We start from the raw sequence: 23,427 nt of genomic DNA on the forward strand, positions 1-23,427 counted from the left end.
TCAGACTCCCTGGCATATTTTCTGCAGAAATTGTTTCACTGCTTTCCCAATAGTGGGTTGGGTTTATCTTAGAAGCAGTGGATTACTGTAGGCCAGGTCTCGCCTAGCATGTGCAACGAGTGTGTTATTTGTGGACACATCCTGACACATGTTCCCTCTTGCGTATCAGTCACACTTGTTCTGTAGACATCTGAACCGCACTGCAGAGGAAGGGACCGCACTTCAGAGGAAGGGAGGCTGATTTATAGGAAGGGAAAGCGCGGTAACTGTCTCACTTATTTTCTGTGGACACCTTAACCGCACCGTAAGGGAAGGGAGTAAAGTGGGAGTGAAAGTGAATAAAGAAAAAGAGGAGCCGTAGTGGTGGGCTTCGGAGTAATTTCGACCACCTGGGGTTTTTTAATGTGCACGGACAACGCACAGCACACAGACGCTTCTTCCTTTCGCTTCCATGGAAACGCAGCCACCGGCGGTCGGGATCGAACCGGGGAACTCCAGCGCAGTAGTTAGGAGTCTTACCACTGCCCCACCGCGGCGGGACCTTACAGCATGATGCGCCTACGTGCACATTTCTATACTCAATTTTTGCAAATATGACTTGAGGGTGTGTGCTGGGTTTGACTTTGGTCAGGCTTGAAGATGAAGCGTGTATAGCGAGGCTAAACTGTGGGTTGATTGATTGATTGAATGTCCTTTATAGAATGGGAAGGCTCATGGCCATGGATGGGGATAAAGGGGTAGATAGAATCTTCATCGCTTAGTTTGTCACTGAAATCACATTGCTCTAACCAGACCACTAAGCAAGCCATGCTTGGCAAATATCATCTGTGCGTTAGCATCAGTTTCTAGAAGGGAACGGTAGTTCAGGCGGTAGGGTTTGATATATGGAGTATCAGAGCTTTGTCTCTATAACCACGCGTATAGAGAAACGGGCCCGCTCGCAAAGTGACATCTAAGATAGTATTTGCTCGACATCGGCGAAACTCTCGTCGACTGGACGACCGAAAGAAAGCGCTTGGCTTTTACGTCTTTTTATCTTGGTACTAGAGAGAACGGCGTACTGAGCGAGCCCGTGTGTTAATGCTAAGCATGTCGGCAAGAAATGCATGCCGTCTTCATACCTCTTATGCGATGTATAGACGTCTCCAATTGATTTTTGTTTTGTAAATATACATTCATGATTATTCTTAAAGCAGGCTTCGTTTCACAGCTTTTCTTCAACGGGTATTCTAGGTCGGAAAAAATTCTATACCTCCTGACTTCTTATCAGTATTTCCCTACAAGAGAAAGAGGGACAGGAAGGATAAGTCGGATCGCGCAATGATGGAATATTGTTTTTGCAATCGAAACTCTTGATAAACAGAGAATATGCCTTCCTGTCTGCACCAGCGCGGTAGTTCACTGATTAGTACGCGGCTCTGTACTCATGTATCCAAGAGTGCGGGATCGAGTCCTAGCCGCTTTCCATTGGAGGTGAAAAAAAGACGGCGATGTGCTGTACAATGTCGGTGCACGCAAAGAACCCCTGATTGCTGAAATATTCTTGAGCCCTTTACTACGGTGTCTCTCAGCCTGAGTCGCTTTGGCGCGTTAATCCATAAAAACAAACTAATCATCTCGGTCCCCGTAACTTCTAGTTAACGAGAATTTATTTAGTATTATTAATTACAATCAATGCAGGCAATCCCACACATTATTCTGCAAACAGTTCCGTTCATAAATTACGCATACAGGACTCCTAAATATATATATACGAAGTATTAAGCGACTGTCTCATTCAAGCATGATACAAAAAGAGAAGTGTATAAAATCGTTTAGCAGGGTTAAATTTCAGCCGTTGTACATGTTTTTAAAAGAAACGAGAGGCACTGCCGCAATGAATGATGAGAAGATGAAGGCTTGAGCATCTGGTCATGTGCATGTGCCCGTATCCGTAAAAGAAAAAACCTCAACCCATACAGATATGCATTGTTCTCCAAAAGCTGTTGAACCAACACTCTATTAATAGAAGCTTTCGCAATAAACGCTGCATATTGTGACAGTCCTGAAAAGGTTGACGCCAAAATGAATTTATGGTATCTGCGAGAAACTTTGAGGCCTAAATAATTACACGCCACTGAATAATCTCCATGAAATATTTAATAAAGCATACATACCTTTAATAGAAACATGGAAGAAACGTTTACTTCTCGTGCCAACTATGTGCGACAGCATCAACCTGCCTACATTCACTCATTCATTCATTTATTAGGCTCTACTTACAAGTATATATTGAGTGCGAAGTGAGGATGGTGTAGTGCGAAGAGAGGATAACCAATGGTCGCTTAGAGTAACAAACTGGATTCCAAGGGAAGGAAAGCGTAGCAGGGGGCGGCAGAAGGTTAGGTGGGCGGCTGAGGTTAAGAAGTTAGCAGGGGTCAAGTGGATGCAGCTAGCACAGAACCGGGTTAAGTGGAGAAATATGGGAGAGGCCTTCGCCCTGCTGTGGGTATAGTCAGGCTGATGATGATGATGATGATATATTGAGGCCTAACCGGGAGAATGAGAGAGTATGAGGATGACGTGACCTTAACACTCCAAAATGACCTCTAGGAAGGCACAGCTGGACCTGCCGCGCTGGCTAGCTGGTTAAGGAGGAGGTTAAGCTGTTAAGAACAGATACTACATTATGATCTTAGATGCTCGGCTATTGATACAGAGTAGCCTGGATTGTCCCCGACCGCCAGGGCTGCGTTTCTATGCAGCACAGCACCTCTGTTATCTGTACGATGACAGTGCATATTAGCGATCCCCAGATGGTCGAAATGGTTGGTTTGTGGGGTTTAACGTCCCAAAGCGACTCAGGCTATGAGAGACGCCGTAGTGGAGGACTCCGGAAATTTCGACCACCTGAGGTTCTTTAACGTGCACTGACATCGCACAGCACACGGACGCCACTCCGTTTCGCCTCCAACGAAACGCAGCCGCCGAGGACGGGATTCGATCCCGCTTCCTTGGGCACAGCAGTCGAGCGCCGAAACCACTGCGCCACCCCGGCGGGGCAGATGGTCGAAATAATAGGCTGTGCGATGCTAGCGCACTCAATATTTCCCCAGGGAATGAATTCCCCGTACTCCTCCGCAACGGCACGTCTTTGTCTCGGCTTTCACTGCCACCATACCCCACTCCCTTACGCTCCGTTTCAGGATACAACAAAGTGTGAGAGATCCAGCGCCTCTTCATTCCTGTACACCGTTTGTTATAATTATTATTTACAAGGCGCAGCTGGAGGCTATCCACTCTTCATTCCGCATTCGTCCAGTCGCTGGGCAATCTCTCGCATCACATCCTCCGCACCGTTTTCTTCGCCCCGCATATTCATTCTGTAGCAGCTTCGCTCGAGCTTCATATACAATAAGCTTGCCATCCGTGCGAATCTAAACATTTTGTACTAATTGATGGGCGTAAAAAGAGGTTATATTTTTCATGCTGCAGCACTGCCGCGTCGTCCACCTTTCGGTTCCTGGATATTCACGAATGATTGGCAATGAGCAGTCATTTCCCTACACATCACGTTCTATTTATGAGAGTACTTCATACATCGTGAGGAATATTTTTGTACACACTGAAGGGAATTTTGTTTAATACCGCTGGAAGACGGCATATAAGTAAAGGTACACATACTTCGTAGCTGGCTTATGGTGGAAGAAATCATGATTTTGAAAGCAAAGAAAGTACGGTAAGTACGCCGACCGCCCCTACTTGAAAGCGACAGAACCATGGCCACGCATAAGCAACGTGCCGCAAAGAAACCGTGGCACCACGCTGTCATATCCAACTGAAGGCTTTCGCTGTCTTATTCTTCCTCTTCTCGGGCGTGGTGTAGTTGCGTTGTTTCCCTTGACTAGAAGGCAGTTATTGGGCTACGCCACCTCCATATTTAGTCAATGTCCCCACATTCTCACCATGTTACATGGAATTCACAATAAATTATCGCTTCTCTCTGCTGCACTCTATGCCTGGCTGTGCTCTGACCGGCGGAGGCGTCAAGAAGCTCGCTTGCAATCGTGTTTCACAGTGGTGAGCACTGATTCGAATTTCGGATTGCGTATAGTTATTGTGTTTCCTGTTATACTATAGTACATTTCCTGTCTCTCCCTGCGTTTCCCGGTGTCGCCGCCAGCGTAGTCCTTTGTAGTCAAGTTCTGCACTGACCATACGAGCGCCGCTTGGAGGGCTGACCGAGTGGAGCAGGAAAGCGGCTGCCGGCATCGCATGCTCCCGGCATAAAAGTGAGTTGTACATACATAGAACGCCGGTGAGCTTTGATGCGGTCAACGGAACGCTGGTTGTGTTCGATGCAACACTCGGGAGCCCGCACCGCCCGATCCAAAAGGCATAGCCACCGCTGTAGTGAACTAGAATGTAATATTCTAGTTCACTAAAGCCACCACCGTTCGCCAGTGCGAGCTGCCTGCCTATACAAAGTTTTTCTGCCATTTCTTTCTAAGCCATGAGCGAGGCAAGCGGTGGATGTTCATCTGTCGCTGCGTGCAAAGTTACTCCACCTAGTTGCATCGCCGCTTTTTCTGCCGTACGCAGGCCACATGCGTTTAGATCAAGAACTGTTAGTGGAGTGATTCTTGAAGAAGGAATATGTGTGAAAAAATTGGCAGTGGCTTAGCTCTGCCATGTCAGGATATATGTAGCGTGAGCTTGGTTTATCTTGGCTTGTCCCGACATTTCCTTAGTTTGTTAGCTTATCTTGGCTCTTCATGGTTTGTGAGCGCCGGTCAGTGAACACCGGTGGTTAACTAACGCCGGTATACGAACTATAAGCTAGGAACGCCGAACTACTCGGTCAGGGGTACGGTTGCTCTCCTTCGTCTCTCTCGATCGAAACACCCCAGTAGAACGCTTAAACCACGTCTTTAAGGGTGGAACGGACAACGTTCTTCCCCTTCTTTCATCCATGCTACAAACCCCGGTATGCGAGCGCCGGTCTGCGAACACCGGTAGTTTACGAACGCTGGTCTACAAATGCTGAGCTACGTCCACGGAACTACACTGACACGGACAAAGTTGTCCTCCCTTTTCCTTTCTCTCGCTCAACACACCCCTTTCTCTTATTCCTCCTGCTCCTTCTTAACTAAACTGTCATGGGCATGTTGCTCCCCTGATGATGAGTACCCGGGTTCGAATCCCCAGGTGGTCGAATTTACTCCGTAGCCCTCCACTACGGCTCCTCTTTCTCTCTTTCCACTTCACTCCCACCTTTCTCCCTTCCCTTACGGTGCGGTTGCGGTGTCTACAGAAAACAAGTGAGGCAGTTACCGCGCCTTTCCCCTCCTATAAATAAATAAATAAATAAATAAATAAATAAATAAATAAATAAATAAATAAATAAATAAATAAATAAATAAATAAATAAATAAATAAATAAATAAATAAATCAGGCTCCCCTGATGGGGCAGGGACAGGTAGGTCACAGCAACTTATCTGTTGTAGGCCGTCATTGCACCCGCCGCCGCTGCGGTGGTGGACGACGGCTGTTGCGACGCGCGTCTTTCTCTCCGCCCCGCCGGGGTGGTGCAGTGGTAAGGCGCCCGACTACTGTGCCGGAGTACCCGGGTTCTAACCCGACCTCGGCGGCTGCCGCAAGGCTTCCTGCCCATTCCCCACCCCACCGTCTCGTCTTGGGAAGCTGCTCTGTCAAGCTCACACCTGCAAGATCAGTAACGGCTGATCGAGCAGGCGCGCGGGATAGCAGCAGCTGCCGGCATCCTGGACTGAGGAGGCCGCCTGAAAGGGACACGAACACCTAATAACCAGTGCCTAGTTATTGGGTTTAGATAAATGTTTTTTCCTCCTACTCCTCCTCCTCGACGGCTGCGTATGGAGGCGAAACGAAGAGGCATCCGTGTGCTGTGCGATGTCAGCGCACGTTGAATATCCCCAGGTGGTCGAAATTACTCCGTAGCCCTCCACTAAGACTCCTCTTTCTCTCTTTCCACTTTCACTCCCACCTTCCTCCCTTCCCTTACGGCGCGGTTGCGGTGTCCACAGAAAACAAGTGAGACAGTTACCGCACCTTTCCCTTCCCCTAAATAAATCAGTTTTTTTTCTTCTGTCTGCACGAGGCTGGGGAGCTTCAATGTGCGCTGACATCGCACAGCACACGGACGCCTCTTCGTTTCGCGTTTCGATGGAGGCGAAACGAGGAGGCGTCCGCGTGCTGTGCGATGTCAGCGCACTTTAAAGATCCCCAGGTGGTCCAAATTACTCCGAAGCGCTCCACTACGGCTCCTCTTTCTCTCTGTCCACTTTCACTCCCACCTTCCTCCCTTCCCTTACTGTGCGGTTGAGGTGTCCACAGAAAACAAGTGAGACAGTTACCGTGCCTTTCCCCTCCTAGAAATCAATTAATCAATCAATCAGCGGAAAAGGCTCAGCTACAGAGCCAGTAGCAGGCCCGTGCATTTTCGTTTCCTTCTTCCTACAGCCACAACTCTTCCTCTCTCTCGCTCGAAAACTTTTTCTCTTTTTCCTCTGGGGGGGGGGGGGGTTGTGGCGGCGGCAGCTGTGTCCCTGTGAGGTAGCCTGGCTCTCGCGCATGAGCAGCTTGGTCGGTGCAGAGGACACGCGATTTTCCTTTCAACCCGCGTATGTAGGTGGTGGAAACATTTTATTGTCATCGGAACAAAGAGTGGGGCGAAGCCCCCTGCATGGCACTTGGGTGCTCCCTTACTACATGGGAAACACCCTTATAACGTGAAGGAATGTCCTTGAAGAGCAATCCTCCTCATAGCACTGGCGAAGCTTGCAGAGTCGGACTGCTCCATACCCTACACTACTACATGCTCGATACCCAGACCAGTTTTCTTCCTTATGCAGACTCTGCAGAAAACCAGGACACTTCCTACACATCCTCCTTACATGCCCCACCTTTCCTCATCCCCCATCACCGAACGTCGCAGAGTTCTACTGGGAGTCTCTCATACCTCAAGTCAAGACCAACGAACCCGCGTATGTAGCTCACGCTACAAAACAAAATGTCGTTATTGTGCACACATGGCTTAATCGAATCATTTGTCTCAATAATTCCTACGAAAGCTGATGAGCTGAGCTAAATCTTCGCGTTAGGGAGAAACGTAATCATCGGCATTTTTTCTTGCGTAAGCAATACTACGCTATGTTTCAGTCCGCCGAGCAGCGTAAACCCGACAGGTAGCCACGTTTCACCTTTATAGCGACCGCAGACGGTGCCCCTCTTCAAGCCGTCGGGTAAACCCTGTCGGTAGCCACGCCGCGCCGCGGAAGAAGAAAGAGAAGCTACGTCGGCTTTGCTACGCAACCTTCTGGGTTTAATAAAGCTAAACCACAACAAATGTTTATTTTGTTTATGCTTACACGGCTTGCGTACGATATAAAGGCCAAACTAACAGCAGTTTTAACCAATTACACCATGCCTAGCAGCCTCTTTGTTATCTTAGAGAACTAGGCTTTGTGTACAAACATAAAGTAGATATTGTAAGCGTTTTGGCACTCAATAACACGACTGCTATTGTCTATAATATGCATAACACTGCATTCATTAAGGTACACATTTTTATAATTCAACACCGCTGGAAAAATTTTCAATGAGGATAAGAGGTCCGGATAAGAACACTCAGTAAAAACACGGCCTGTCGTCATGAGCACCTAGAGCAGTCATTACGCTAAAATCAGTGAACTAAGTAGAGGGGTTCAGCGTTGTTGAACTGAAAGTAGAGTGAAAAATATTGGTTTGGTTTGGTTTTTGGGGTTTAACGTCCCAAAGCAACTCAGGCTATGAGCGACGCCGTAGTGGAGGACTCCAGAAATTTCGACACCTGGGGTTCTTTAAAGTGCGCTGACATCGCACAGCACACGGGCGCCTTGCTTTTCGCCTCCACCGAAAAGCGGCCGCTTTTTGGCGGCGGATTTAGTAAACTACAATATAGCTGCGGGCTGCTGAGCTGGAAACTGTTACGTGCTCACCAATAGATAGCAGGGAAAGATGGAGGAGGCTCAAATAAATTGTCAACAAAAAATAATCAATGAGAGGGAACTCCCTTTTTCCTTGTGGGCAAGACTAACTTTTCTATGCTGAGGAGCTGGCTGTTTCCCTTGTAGTCCGGAGGCGCGCACCGCGAATGCGGGGAAAACACGAGTTACGTATATCATGATAGACAACATTGACAACGAAATACCCTTTCTGAGTAAAGTGTAAAAAAGAGCAATAATGTTTAAGACATCTGCATTGCTGCATGTTATCAGGTGCGAACAGTGTTCCCATATAAAGTCCTCAGAGACGTGGGAGTTTCTCCTGCGTACTCCCGAGCCAGCAGACCAACAACGGCTTCTCCAGCGCGCTTTGCAGGCCGCGACATCCCAAGGGATCCCCGGCGATCTCCTCTAAGCCAGCGCAACCGGTCCTTTGACTGGTTCCCGGTTTTCGGGCGTAATAAACACCACCACCATCAACAATGTCAAAAAATAAAACAGTATTGAGAACTGAGGTAAAATTACCTGAAAGAGGTAAGAAGTGCATGGTACTTGCCGAATCGTAAGCATTTACTACAGCGCCTGCGAGGAGTGATGTTGGAAGTCATCAACTCCGAAACCAGAATCTATTTCTCAAGTGCTGATGGCCGCCCAGGTAGATTGACTAAAGTATGTAGTCCAATGCGTACCTTCTAATGGCTTATTGATCTTCACTGCCACCGGCGTGATTTCTTAAGCGTCACAAATCTCTGCATGAGTTGCTCACGTTGGGAGTTCCCCTCGCTGGCGATCTACAGTAGGGTTCAAAGGCCGAGCAACTTTTGTACTGCGAATGAGAACTCAGATCGGTAAGCCCTTGCGCTGGGAAGCACAATTGATAAAGATTTCAAGCGGTTCTTAGCAAAAAAGAAGCGCTTAAAGAGGCCCCAAACGTGATGGTTACAAACAGGCATCAGAGGGCTTTCTCGAATGAACATTAACGGCGGTTTGATCTCGGCCGGTCGGTACGTTGCTTACCTGGCGTCTGCGTTACCAAGCGTTGCATACGTTCTCTCACGTATATGTTTTGCTCTTTTCTCGACCTGAAGTCTGGCGAGAAATAATACGCGAGCCGTATACAACTCGTTCGATTGAAAAGCCGTCGCCATACCCATGTTTCGGCTCGGATGCTATCGGGAGTTGTTGGAAGCTTTCGGAAAATGGGAGGCAAAATGAATGCGTATAGCTGCTAAGTGCTAGCTAATGAACGTGAAGTGTGATGAGTGACTGGTGATACCTGGTTTTGCTAAAGCTATAACTTAAAGGTTAATTATTGATCAGTAATTATAAGAAGAAATAGTGATCCAAAATAAATCATAAGAATTTAGAATAAAATTATAACAATAAAATTAAAAAAAAAAAAAAAATTGAGAATGCTGAACCGTGGGTCGTAGTCCGTCGTAGTGGAAAAAGCATTGGTTCGAACGGACGAACGCTATCGCGTCTTCTCTTAAGGCGAAGCGTAATCGACCACATACGTTTTTTTTTTTTTCTGTAAGCAATACTACGCCAGGTTTCAGCCCGCCGCGTAACCCCGGCCGGTAGCCACATTTGACCTTTAGAGCAACCGCAGATGAGGCACCTCTTCAAGCCGTCGGGCCGGTAAACCCGGTCGATAGACACGGTGAGCCACAGTTTGCGCATCGTTGACATAGCAACAAGAGCAACCGCGGATGGGCTCCCTCTTCAAGCCGTCGGGTAAACCCGGTCGGTTAGACACGCCGTGCCGTAGATGGCGCGTCATTGCCATAGCAACAAGAGCGACCGCAGATGGGCTCCCTCTTCAAGCGGTCGGGAAACCCGGTCGGTATAGACCAACACCGATCTGTGACGTAAGCACGATGCGGTGGCGCTTCTATCGCCAGCGTGGTCCGACTGGGGGTGAAAAATAGGCTTAGTGCCCATAGGAATACATGGAAGCGAAATATTGCAAAGCAGTTTTCTAATTTGACGGGTCATCTGTGATGTCGTTATTCGGTACAGAGCAACAATGAACACCTTGGAATAGATCGTGGAAGTGTGAAATCTCATTACTGAGGCGAAGTATTTTTAAAACACCGCGAAACGTATCGGGGTGCGAGTTGAGAGGGCGACTCGTAGAAATACATGTAAACACAACTTACCGCAACATTTCGCTCGGTTCAGCAGCGTTGAACCCTTCCCATTTTTTGGTGAACGTCTTGTACGACGTGCCGACGTCATGTTGCATGACACACTACATTCTCTTGCAAGTAATGCAAGTCTGACGACTTTCTCGACCGCTCACAGCATGATAAACTGACCGCGCACAGTTACAGACGACCATGCACCACCCGCTGTGGCTAGCAGACGGGTATGCCAGCTACGCTGCCGTCTGCTGCAATGTGCGAATCTCGTTCGGTTCATATTGTCGTATGGCGTTTGACAACTGCTTTTTAAATGCAATTCTGTCTAGCACGTATTCTTGGAGCGACAGTATATTATCAAACTTATTTACCCTATGCGGCAGCATATCAGACTGTAAGCAAAACAGCGCGACACGCTACACCCAGCTTGCCTTTTGGAGGTACCTGGATTCATAACACAGGCTATTCGGGGAGTTTTAAACGTAGACTGCCTCCGTAATGACGCACGATACTTTATCACACACTTCTTCAAAGCGCTGGTAAACGTTTAACGACCAGCCACCACTTCTGATGCTCTGCGAAACGACAACAATATTACGGTAAGTTGTGTTTACATGTATTTCTACGGGTCGCCCTTCCAACTCGCACCCCAACATGTTTCGCGGTGTTTTAAAAATACTTCGCCTCAGTAATGAGATTTCATACTCTCATGATCTGTTCTAGGATGTTCATATTTGCTTTGTACCGAATAACGACATCACAGGTGCCCCGTGAAATGAGAAAACTGCTTAGAAATATTCCGGTTCCATGTATTCCTATGGGCGCTAACCCTATTTTTCACCCCCAGTCGGCTGCGACGCGAGCGCCCCCTTTGTTTGTAAACACGGTGTTGGTCTATACTCGTCATGCCGCAAATGGCGCGTCGTTGCCATAGCAACAAGAGTAACTGAAAATGGGTCCCCTTTTCAAGCCTATGGGTAAACCCGGTAGGTATACCACGCCGTGCCACAGCTACAGCTGCGACGCTGCCGAGTGCAGGCGCTGGCATCGCTGAGGGGGAGGCGCTGCGCTCTTGCCAGGTGTTTCGGAATGTGGACAGGAGGTGGAAACTGAGCAAAAATTCTGTTTTCGCTCGCTTTGTCCGACAATTCGACATGCTGTCTGATAAACAGAAAGAGAAGCTACGTCAGCTTGCGGCAGCCAGGAAGCAACGACGGGCTCAAGAGACAGATGAACAACGCCAATCTATTAATGGATTTAATGGAGTATTGCTTACGCAACCTACCGGATTTAACTAAATCTAAACCGCAGCTAATTTTTTAGATCTGTAGAGTTGGGTTAATTAGAGCCTGTTTTTCAGCCGTTTTCATATTCAGCCTTTCAGTTTTCTATGTTCACTCGCGCAATTCAAAATTATGGGAATCATTTTTTTCATTATTCATTTTTGGATTCCTTTAGTGTGCATCAGTTTCTTTTAATCTACACAAGGAATACCACAGCCGCGTTGACTGTGTCCAGGTTTTGATTCTTAACTGTGTTTCATTTTTTCCATATAAAAGGTTGCATCGGGACTTCCCGAAGCCAGCGGTTCCTTTATCTTCATGAGCGCCTGAAACCATCTCCAGGCAACAGAAAGGCGGCTAGAATGAGTGGATGAAAAGCGAATTATGTGGAAAGCGACCTACCACAAATCAAGTTTTTTATGACAGCGGAGCAGAAACATCCTGGAGAAGAATGCGTATGGCTGAGCTGGTTTCCTAAACATCTCTCTAAACAAGCCACATAATGATTTGTCGAATTATTGAATAAAATTTATTTTCTATACGGGGAGGGTACGGCAGCGGTCATTAGGGGTCGCCCCTTACAATTATTACGTGAGCTTCCTCTTACGGGAGCCTATTGGAGTCGGCCGTGGCCCGGGACCGCTCTACCAAGGCTTGTTGGGCCGTTAGGTCAGAGCAGCCGAGCACGGCCGCCTCCCTGTCCTCCCAGGTGGTGTTGTGTAGAGCGGATAGACGATTTGTTTTTTACATGGCCTGTGTATCAAACATGGGGAAAAAGAAAAAATGTGAAATTCGGAGGTAAACTGGTAGTCACTCTATCTGCCGCCACAGAGAGAAGCTGCTCAGGCCCACTCAATCTGTGTAAATAGGGATTTAATAAAGTATCCACGCCGATAAAAGTTCGCATCGCACACAATAGAGTGGGTCTAAATCTGAGCACTAATATGCGAGTCTTCTAGCTTATTTCTTATTTATTATCAGACATGCCGCATCTCTCATCGAAATATTATATGAACAGCGAGAATAAGCATTACTGGGTCGTTAGCTTGATATTAATATGCCACAGGTTTGAGCTTCGGATGAGTTAGGGCATGACAACGTGCAAGGAGAAGTAATGGAGTGTACAGACAAGGCGTGAATATAACCTTACCATCTGCTAGCTATTAATTGGCTGCTCGAAATCTTCCTATTACGGGAGACCGTTGCTTGCCTCAAGAGGGGTGCATACATTTAGGTCCACCCATCCGCATATAGTGAGTTTAAATATAAAAAAAATGTACAACACATGAGAATTCAATTGGAGCTTACTTTGTGACGAGAAACAACTTTTGTTTGCCTCCCACTTGTTCTCCTCTCGGTGTTTAATATCCAAAGCCTACATTAGACTTTCGTGGGCAATGAACTATTACACAGCCTCACCATGTCATTTTGGAAGTAATTGTGCGTTGTCAGCTTTCCACACTGTATAAAGTAGCCCGTTTTATAGCCCATTACTAACTGTTTCAAGGTTGAGATACCTCAGAAATATTTTCTTTCGGCAGGAGTTGAATCCCCGAGTTTCCGATATGCCGGTCGTCCGCCGGGAAAAGAAAATCCGTTTTATAAATACGTGATTCGCTGGCTCCAAAGTAAATGCACATCACCCTTTTTTCACGTCCACATTGCCTAGCGCCAAATCTTCTTGTTACAAACTCAACTGATGACACCACGCAATATGCAACTAAAGACTCATTCGCTACACACATCAAACATCCTTTGACCGCGAACTGTTTTAACATCACTACTGAATAAGAAAAACAAAAAGAACATGGTTTAAATGTCTTTCCGCGGCAAGGTAAATAAATGGGGATTTAGGATTCCTTTCGGTTGATATCAATCGTCTGAAAGGCTGACAAGGCCCCTGCCTTCAAGACAGAGAGCGAAAGGAGATTTGGCTTACCTTCTTTGGAGACGAAACGCTGTGTAGGTAAGCGATCCCCCAAATCTTGATGTAATCCTATGGGCACTGCACAGCACTCAAGTCAATGTTTCAACACACGAAAATTTTAGTCACTCTTGAGGTTCACGGTTTCACCTAGTTCCCGCGAAGAGGCACGCTTAATTCACTCAACTGAACGTAACAATAGCCCTCATGGAGGAGTTGAAGGAGCCACGGAAGTGTTTCCTACTTTCACTGTTCACTCGATGACTACAGCGATTCCTAAAAATACAGCAACTGTCTGCCGGTTTCTTCAGTGTCCTTATGAAGAAGCGAAGTGAGCTCTGCGATGAAGGGTAGACTCCGTTCGGCAATCAGCCGCGATACTTGCCGGCGACTGGAGTGACGTTAATTGTACCTGCAGCACAAGTAAAAATAAAATGTTCGGATCCAAACTCAATACATGACTTGTTCGTTCATTACCACAAGAATTATGGATGAAGCAAGGTCGGAAGGGGAAAATAACACTCCTATTTCAGTATTAGAAACGAAAATGTTTAGTTCACAATCTTTAGTACGACATATCACATCGACCATTCATGGTAAAATTCACACACCCAAAACTTGATATTTGACACATTGAATTTCGCTTCAACTACTCTTATGTCAAAAGGAAGCAAATGGGAGTAAAAAAAAGAAAGGAAATGAGGTTTGAAATAATTACAACTCAGCAACATTTGAGTGCACTGGAATCGAACAGCACACTAATTTCATTTGGACGTAATGCCTACTACTACGATAATCCAAGGTCATTCATCTACGCAAGTTTGGTACTGCGCATGCGCCAGTTTCAAGTGCGCTGCACCATGAAGTAGCTTCTTCGGCTCACCGCCGCCGCACCGCGAGTGACGTCACCCTCGCAATCACGTGACCACCAGTTGCGCTGTGCTTTCCTCCTCCGCCCCGCCGCTGATTTAAACCAGTGTGGTCGCCCCACCAATATAGCTGCGTAGAAAGCGCAGATAAACTGCGACTCGCTTCCTCAGTCTAGCCATGATTGATGCGCTGTCTGGGCCATCGATGGCTAATTACCATGCGTAAATAACAGAGCTTGCGCTCGTTAACTGGGCTCAGCCAGGGTGAATCCAGCAAATTATTTGTTTCGCGTTAACCGAAACGCCGCCGCTATGGCAGGTACAGACCAGAATACGCCGACACAGCAGCGAGCGCTCTACCAATTGGCTAAATTACAGTTATTCTTGTCATCGATTAGTTGAAAGCAATTGCAAACGCATAGCGAGGGAAAGGTATACCGCTATACAGTCCGGCTCGTAGACAGTATTAGCCGCACTCGGGCCTTTGAGTAGCGATGATCGACCACATTTTTTGCGTTTTGCAGGGAGGGTCAATGCGCGCAAAGATAACTTCTTCGTTTTAAGGCGAAATATAGGCTCATGAGTGTCTGCAACGATATTACAACAGTAAATTGGGAGTTAGCATTTCTAAGCGATCATTCAGCGCTTAACGAGGCGCGAATAGGACCACACGACTCTGAAAAATGGCTTAGCGCGGTACACGAAAGAAGACTTGGCGCGTGGAAACCACTCACAACAAACTTCTAATCCATGTCCGAAGGTGCTGTTTTGATCTTTTGTCTTCATCCTGGCAGGGTGAAACCCCGTCGTCCGTGTGCATCATGATGAAAAACGCCGGCATACAACAGCGATACTCTGATCTAGCGATTTTCCCAAAGAATTCCCTGTAACTTAGCTCGCCGCCCTTAACTACTGATTTCCGGAGAGATAATACGTCACATACACTAACAGACAGTTCGCGCATGAGCAGTTGAGCTGCACACGCACTTACTTTAGCGAAGGAAAAGGAGCGTGCGTGGTGTGAAGCGTTTAAGGGGCCAGTGTAGCCCCGCAACACGCATATTCTGTAAATTATGATACCCCACGATTTTGGCTGAGGCACTGAGTAGAATTTTGGTAGCTTAACTCATAATTGGCGCATGGCACAGTTGAGAAACTAGTATCTCAAACGCACCCCGTATCAAATGAAAATAGCGATTGTCAGAACGGCTAATTAGTAGCCTCCTTCTGATCCCAGAGCATCTGACGGGTAAAGATCTCTGACACACCCTTAGAGTTCCATACGCTTTTTTTTTATTTCTACAAAAATGTTAAATAAAACGTCTAAAAGTTAGTTTTATATCTCTTCACTTACTTCATCCCTCCGCTGACAAGAAAAGGGGTTTGCTTAACCCCTAGCTTAGCTCTGGATTAAGTGGTTATTTTTGGACAAGAGCTCTTTTGACGAATATGACAGTCATTGTGATGGTTTAATAACTAAACACTTGAAAATCTACAGGTTTGACAAAACCGCCAATGTAATGTGTCTCCAAGCTCTACATTCTCCTCTCAAGACCATTTCAGGCTTTCATTAATGCCAGCTGGAATATCGCCACACTGAGGCGATATTCCAGATAGTTGTCCATAGTTGTCCATAGTTGTCCAGATAGTTGTCCGCAGATAGTGGTCCATCGGTCCAGTGTGTCCATATCACCAGATAGATTACTTCTTGCCCCTGGGCCGTTATCACTGCTGCGTGAACACAGTACGCAATTAAAAAAAAAGAAAAACAGATGCGAACGAAAATGCAGATGGTGTAGGCTAATCTCAGGAATCGCATTTGACAGAGCTTAAACCATTGCCTAAAAACCTGACTCTTGACTGCAACAAAGCTCGCTAGACACCCCACAAATCATTATAGCACAAGACAAGGCCTGTATATTGCCACAACGCCGCAGCCGCACATTGTAGGCATTCACATAGCCTACGACTATTTAATGTAATAATAATAATAATAATAATAATAATAATAATAATAATAATAATAATAATAATAATAATAATAATAATAATAATAATAATAATAATAATAATAATAATAATAATAATAATAATAATAATAATAATAATAATAATAATAATAATAATAATAATGATAATAATAATAATAATAATAATACCGGTAGAAATGTGTTTGCTGCTCCTGCAATTGATTGGGCAAATCTGGTTGCTGTGGCGTGCCCACGTCTTCAGTTTGTCCAAGCGATAAGATACATGGCTCTGGAATTCGTATGCACAGTACCCTGCGCAGTGCGTTCTAGAGCTGTTGTTGACGCATGCACGTTTCCGGCGGGAGCGCAGCAATAGGCACCAGCAGTCATACGGAAAATTTTGATAAAGGTCGGTCTCCTTGGTTGCCTCCGCTTTATCTCTCCATTGTGGCTGCGGCGCGGTAATTAACGGAAGCTAAAAGCATCTCATGCTAAAAAAAAAATGAAATGCACGGCGTATCTAATTTTTAGTTAACGTGCAGTGTTTCTGGGGCTATAAATCTTGCCTTCGAAATTCAGTAACAAGTTTTCGAAAACATCATCTTCAGCGTAGAGTCTGCTAGTAGAAGTTTGTTGCGCAGAGTTGACGTCATTAGCATGAGTGACGTCAGCACATAACAACGTCCCGTGACCTTTCCGGCCAGTTTATCCTAGTCCATTGACTTCGAACACAGTCCTGTATTTGCTTCCGCGTTACCTTTGCAAACAGAGCTTAACACGAAATGATGTCATCCAGGAGCAAGACCACACTAACAACTGCCATCAGCCCACCCGGTCTATCAATGGCGGAACCGCTGAACGTTTGATCTCTCTCTCACTCACATTCACCATGCCACTGAAATACAGCAAACGTTTCACTACGAATTTTGTTTTTCAAAATGTGGTTGAGACAGCATGTTTGGAATCACTACATGCTACACAGCTTCAGCCTACCTGTCTATGCTAAGGTCCAGTCGAAGAATTGGACCACTTTCAGAGCAAAGTCTTGCGCTGTTTTCGGAGCAACCCTATTCGAATCGGACACCTCGATAGCTGACTGTTTCTTCAATCGTAGATTCAGAGCAGTCGCCGAGATCAATACGGACAGCTCCTAAGAAATGAGCGGATTTGGCTGTAAAGCTGTATGATGTAGTCGCGTTTTTCGGCGATTCGTTGTCTTCCGCTTTGCAGGAAACGACGTGTGCGAGAATGATGTGGTTAAGTTGGATGCTTTCTGAGTAAACAATAATCGAGTGAGCCGTCTTATAACTGTTTGAGATGTAGTGCCCCACAAGCAGATTTCGGGCGAGCACGCTCAGACAAGTTCAAAGGCGCTCGGTCGCGGGAGCATGCGAGCCAATCTGGATCTGCGATTGAAATTTACTATTAGAGAAAGAGCTTGCCGCTATTCTTGACCACATTATTTATCAGATATCGACCAACAGTTGCCGTGGAAATGCCTTAATGTGCCAAACCTAAGCTTTTGCAATATTGTGCACTCCCATAATGAGCCCTTGCACATCTGCGCGTAGCAGGGATGGAAGGCCCGCCGATGGAGATTTCGAAAGGTCACTGCTTAACTTCCGCAAGTTGTGACGTTGGGATCCAAGGCTTATAGAGACACAATCCAAAGTTAGCACAAAAATAAATAAATAAAGCACGCGCAACGTCGTCACATGTGAAATGATCTCGCCCAGAGGCACCTACGAGTTTAATGCTACACCACTTGGAAAGTTGTCAGAGCATGCTGCATATGTCACCAACGATAAACATGAAGTGTTTGGAAACAAATATAGCAGATTGTATATACGGACAAATCATTGAAAAGCTCTGGCTCTAGGTTCAGGTATAATAACTACAGCTTTAACAATGACGTCAGTCCATAGCAGGTCACACACTATTCATGTTGCACATAAATGATTTCCATCATCATCATCATCATCATCATCATCATCATCATCATCATCAGCCTGACTATACTCACTGCAGGGCGAAGGCCTCTCCCATATTTCTCCAATTAACCCGGTTCTGTGCTAGCGACATCCACTTGACCCCTGCGAACTTCTTAACCTCATCCGCCCACCTAACTTTCTGCCGCCCCCTGCTACGCTTTCCTTCCCTTGGAATCCAGTTTGTTACCCTAGGCGACCATCGGTTATCCTCTCTTCGCACTACATGTTCTGCCCATGCCCATTTCTTCTTCTTAACTTCCACTAGAATGTCGGTAACTTGAGTTATTTCTCTGACCCACTCTGCACGCTTCGTATCTCTTAATGTTACCCCTACCATTTTTCGTTCCATTGCCCTGTGGGTTGTCCTCAACTTAAGTAGAACCCTCTTGTATGCCTCCACGTTTCAGCCTCATAGGTAAATGCAGGTAAGATGCAACTGTTGTATACTTTCCTCTTGAGCGATACCGGTAAGCTGCTAGTCATAATCTGCGAGTGTTTGCCAAATGCGCTCCATTCCAATCTTATTCTTCTTGTTATTTCTTCTTCATGGTCCAGATCTGCGGTTACTACCCGTCCTAAGAAGACATATTCGCCTAATAAATGATTTTTTTTTATTTTTACTTATAGATACTGCTATCAAGTACAGATCATAGGAGGGTGGAAAAAAAATACAAGCATATAAACACAACTCAAATTCATAAAATGCACAACATTTGCAGGGACTTTTCAAACATTACTACACTATTCTGAGTAACAGTCTCGCTGTTAAGTTTGTTCCACTCAGCAATTGTCCTCAGAAAAAAAAAAAAAGAATATTTAAAGCAGTTTTTTCGCGTGTTCAAAGGAGTTATTGTCTGTGCATGCCTTTTTCTCTTGTTATAACCTGAGGGGAGTAAACAAAATAATTAGAAGTATTAATATTATAGTGACCTTTTACGAGCTACAAAAGAAACTTTAATCGGCATACATAATTGTGCTCACTGACTTGGGGTAATCCGCTGCTATATAAGCGTTAACTGACAGATGCACGGCCGTATGAGTTAAACAAAACCCTAACTATGATATTACGGATGGTAAGCACACATCTGATATAACATTCTTCGCTGATGATACTATAGAGTAATTTTTGCTGGAAAATATGTGCAGGAGATTGAAAAGGAAGTAAATCTTTACATATCCTAAATGTCTGTCTTGATCCAGGACGATAGCTTTCAGCTGAATACGCACAAAACAAAGTTTATATTATTCAAAACACTTAACGAACCTTACACAGAATGGAACATAATAAGCAGGTATCTACCCAAAAAGTTTTCTATGCCTTGTTTAGTGAAGATTTATCCTAGACTCCAAATGCTAATTACCTTCTAACCTATCTACCCCGCACTGCAGGTTGTATAAGCCTTATTCCTTTCTTTGTTGTTTTTTATTCTTTTCTGACTGAGAAAAACTTAGTACTGCACATTGTTATATTCACGGCAACTTTATACAGCATTAGTATCAGGTACTACGACTTGTGGAAATCATGGCAGGGTGCTAGTAATATAGAAATGCATTCTGCTTCAATTTGGCAACTATAAAGGAAAAATAAGTGATTTGCCAAAGACAGCCACTTGGTGAGGTATGATGTATAACCTGCCAACATGGTGTCTCACTTTGAACTGATGTAAATAATTCATAAAATCATCTATACATGGGAGAAAAGCCTTGTCAGGCTGGATGCATTTTGCCCCTTTTTCCACTTTCGCTTGAAAGGAAGTAAAATGAACTGAACTGAACTGAATTTTTTGCTTTTGCAGCAATCTTTTTGTGGGCGCGGAAGCCGCAGTCAGAAATCTTTATTACTGATTTGCTGCAATGAAGAAGATATACGTTACATCTAGTAGCTTAATTCTAATTTCCGGCGGTGCCAAAACACACAGTTGCTTCTTCTGAATTGGCGTCTGTTTTTGTTTGGTAAATATTCCTCCTTCTACTCTGTTTTTATAGAGGGTCCACGTCTTGAAGTGCTAATGATTAAGAATAAATAAAAATAATAAAGCAAAGTCACAAGAAATTGTAATTAAATGAGAATCTCAGTTGTAATTTATTAAAAATTGTAATAGAGGGGTGGGTGAGTGAGAGTGGAGTCAGAGCTGGAACGGATTCATAGCGGGGATAGATTGACTAAGGAAAGAAAAACGGTATCGCATTTCCTTCTTATCGATCCAACCTACAGCCTCGGCCTATTTTCCGTAATGAGTTGTTTGCTGCCTATGTTATTTCTTAGCTGGCTTTTGACGCAGGCAAGTGGACAGAGGCTGCAACGTAAGGAACGCGCCAGAATAACATCTTTGCAAGGGACTTTAGGTGCCTCTTTTTTTTTTTGTTTAAAACGAGAATTTTTATCAAACGAATTTAGGCAAGCCTAGAAAAAGGCAATAAATATTTGAAGTATTTTATAGTTGCAGTTAGTGACAAATATTTCATTCATGCCTTTCTCGTCTCGACTTTATTGTGACCCGCAGTTCGAATAACAGAATTTCCTCTTCACGGTCACACTTGATGCCAGATAATTAGGAATTTTCAGTGTACTGCTGAAACATAATTTTCATGCTTTATACAAGAGAGATCAGGCCAGTGTTTCTGTCTTCTATCACAAGATTTTTAATGACGGACAAAAAGGGTTTTCCAAGATCTTGAGGAAAGTAAGAAAACTGTGAGAGACTCATATACTGCAACATAAAATATTTGTCTCAGTCAGAGCTAACATATCCACCAGAAAAGCAGACCGCCACCGTGAACGCCTTCATTTTCGAATAAAGAATTGAAAAAAAAATTCAATTAAATTCAACTCTGCACTAATAAAATGAAAGACTTGCCATTCTAGTGCGATAATGTGGATATTCGGCCAAGATTGCTTGCGGTGTGGAACTGTCGGCGTTCTTTCATTCATGTATACTTGTTATCTCACTTGTTTGGCTTGAGCTAAGCTGCCGTGATGCAGGGCTGAAATCTATCTCTCTTTGTGAGCCTCAATAGAGGCGTGACCTGGCACAGTTTCGAAGCACCATAACAGCTAGTGCTGGGAAGCCGAGAGGAGAGGGAACTAATCACCTCTCCGCGTTCCCAAAGTGGAGGGATCGGAGGAGTTCAAGCGCACTGCATTTGTTCCATATGGGGTGCACTGGTACTAATTCCCTTGATATCCTGCTTGTGGGTTCGCCATGCATTGATGCACTAGTGCCGAAACAGCTATGTGCAGAATTGACGTAGTTGTCGCCAACTCAGCATCATCCCTCGCTGTCAACGCATTCTTGCCGCGGTTAGCTCATTACCGAGAAATCCCGGCATGCACCGCTGAAAGTTCACAGAAAGAAAACATTCTCCAGGTTTAAGCTTTCGCTGTCTCCACATGATTACTTGTTTGTTATAATTAGTTACTGCTGTATCTACGTGTGCGATGGCATAACTATTCGTGCGAAGTACATTTCGGCAAAGTTATCATTTCACTACTAGCGAGTAGTGATGGGGTAAGGTTTGGCAAACTATCACATTTCTTCACGTGTCTGCTGTTTTAGAAGCTGTGACCACACGATACAGGTACAGTAACCATTCGATAGGAACATAGATGCTCTGTGTTTGCGCCGCTGTGTATCTCAGAGGCACTTCATGTGCTTTGGGGAATACTGTGAGCTAGCATATTGGGGCTATCTATATTTCATATATGCCAATATCATCTTCTGTACATAATATATTGTGACGTGGCCGTAACAATGCTGAATGCAGCAAGTGAGAAGGTGGGAGTTTTGCTTAAATTAACTCCTCATTGGGCTCACTTGTACCCGTAAAATAACCACGCGATTCCGTGGCGTTGATTGGAGCAAGCATACTTGTCAGTCATCGATGTACGAATACCCGACGCATTGGGCAGTGCTCCGTTTAAAGGCGGCGCAGAAACATGTATATAACACCAGCCGTGAAACAGCGGAAAAGTGCAGACTAATACGGAAAAGAGTTGTGTTTTCCTAGCGTCATTCCAGACCAATTTTGGTGCGTCTCACGCTACAAAGCAGATGATAAAGGCGTGTTTTGCGATACCAAACATGAGCAAACAAAGGGCATAAATCAGTCCCTACGACAAGGCCCCAAGCCTGTGTCTTTTGAAAACAACCATTAAATATTTGAAAGGTTCGCGCAATTACTCTCCCTTTTGAAAAAAAAAAAAAAACATCGCATCGGTGTAATTGAACATGAAGGGAATTTAGCTCACGTAAAAGGGCTTAAGGTGCACAACGGGAACAATTTCTTAGTATGCGCGGCGCCTTTGGGATGCTGTCGCACGGTCGGGAATAACTTTGCAGACTGGATATACGACGCGGTGAACAATTTGGTTTGGGCCGAAGTGTCGACGTAACAGGCGTTCACTTAGTCCACGATGGCGGATGGACGTCCAGACTCGATCCCCTAGCTTGTAGTCTGCGTCGAGTCGTCGCAAGTTGCGCGTTGTTAGTATTTAATGAGTAGCAGGGATAGACGTCGGGCTTCCTCTGCTCGCTGAAGCTAGGCGGAGATGTCCACGTTGACTTCGTCCGTCACATGAGGCAGTATTGCGTCGAGTGCGGCCATGGGCTCCCTTCCATACACAAAATAAAACGGGGTCTCTCTGGTTGTCTCTTGAACTACGGTCTTACAGGCGACGATCACCTAGGGCAGGACGATAGGGCCCGTACAATATGTAGTATATACCCCAATTGACAATATTAGAGCTAGCCGTGGTTAAGGAACTACACAAATATTTTGAATGTAAGCATTTAAAATCATTGGGTACTTATGACAAAGCCTAATTGTTTAGAGTTAACAAGTAAGGTAGGAAAAGCAGCTTCTTTTTCAAACAGTGGATGAAGATAAGTTCTTTTTTTTTCTGTTTTGAAAGAATCAGCATATTGATGCCAAGCAAAGGCTTCAGTCAGATATCTTGTCATCTGACGATTAATGTTTGACCTGCTTCAGCGCTCCTTGAGTCACGACACTAAACCTTGAAAAGGTGTTGTGTAATAGGTTAGGCTAATGAGTAATAACTAAATTTATGCAGTCTTTGTGAATAACGTAAAACGAACGTCTTTTTTAATGCCCGGAGTAACTTTATATACTGTAGTCTAACGCAGCTTGATAGTGTAAATGTGGTCATAGTGGAGAGCTTCGAATTTTCTTATTTCTTGGTGCACACCGAATCGCACTCAGCCGCCAAGTGCAAGTGATCCTG

The 23,427-nt window shown here is 45.1% G+C and overlaps 1 protein-coding gene across 9 annotated transcripts in view; it reads right to left on the reverse strand.

Moving 5' to 3' along the window:
• Positions 1 to 23,427, reverse strand: part of LOC146181709 (inaD-like protein) — a 1,346,554-nt gene that overhangs the window by 349,933 nt on the left and 973,194 nt on the right. For all 9 annotated transcript variants that reach the window (XM_084576720.1, XM_084576719.1, XM_084576716.1 and 6 more), the window contains one exon: positions 13,371 to 13,767. The gene's annotated coding sequence lies outside the window, so the exon portion shown is untranslated. The remainder of the gene's footprint in view (positions 1 to 13,370; positions 13,768 to 23,427) is intronic.

The sequence above is a fragment of the Amblyomma maculatum genome, chromosome 8 (assembly GCF_055883805.1).
Source record: "Amblyomma maculatum isolate TAMU_Amacu chromosome 8, ASM5588380v1, whole genome shotgun sequence".
Lineage (NCBI taxonomy): Eukaryota > Metazoa > Arthropoda > Arachnida > Ixodida > Ixodidae > Amblyomma > Amblyomma maculatum.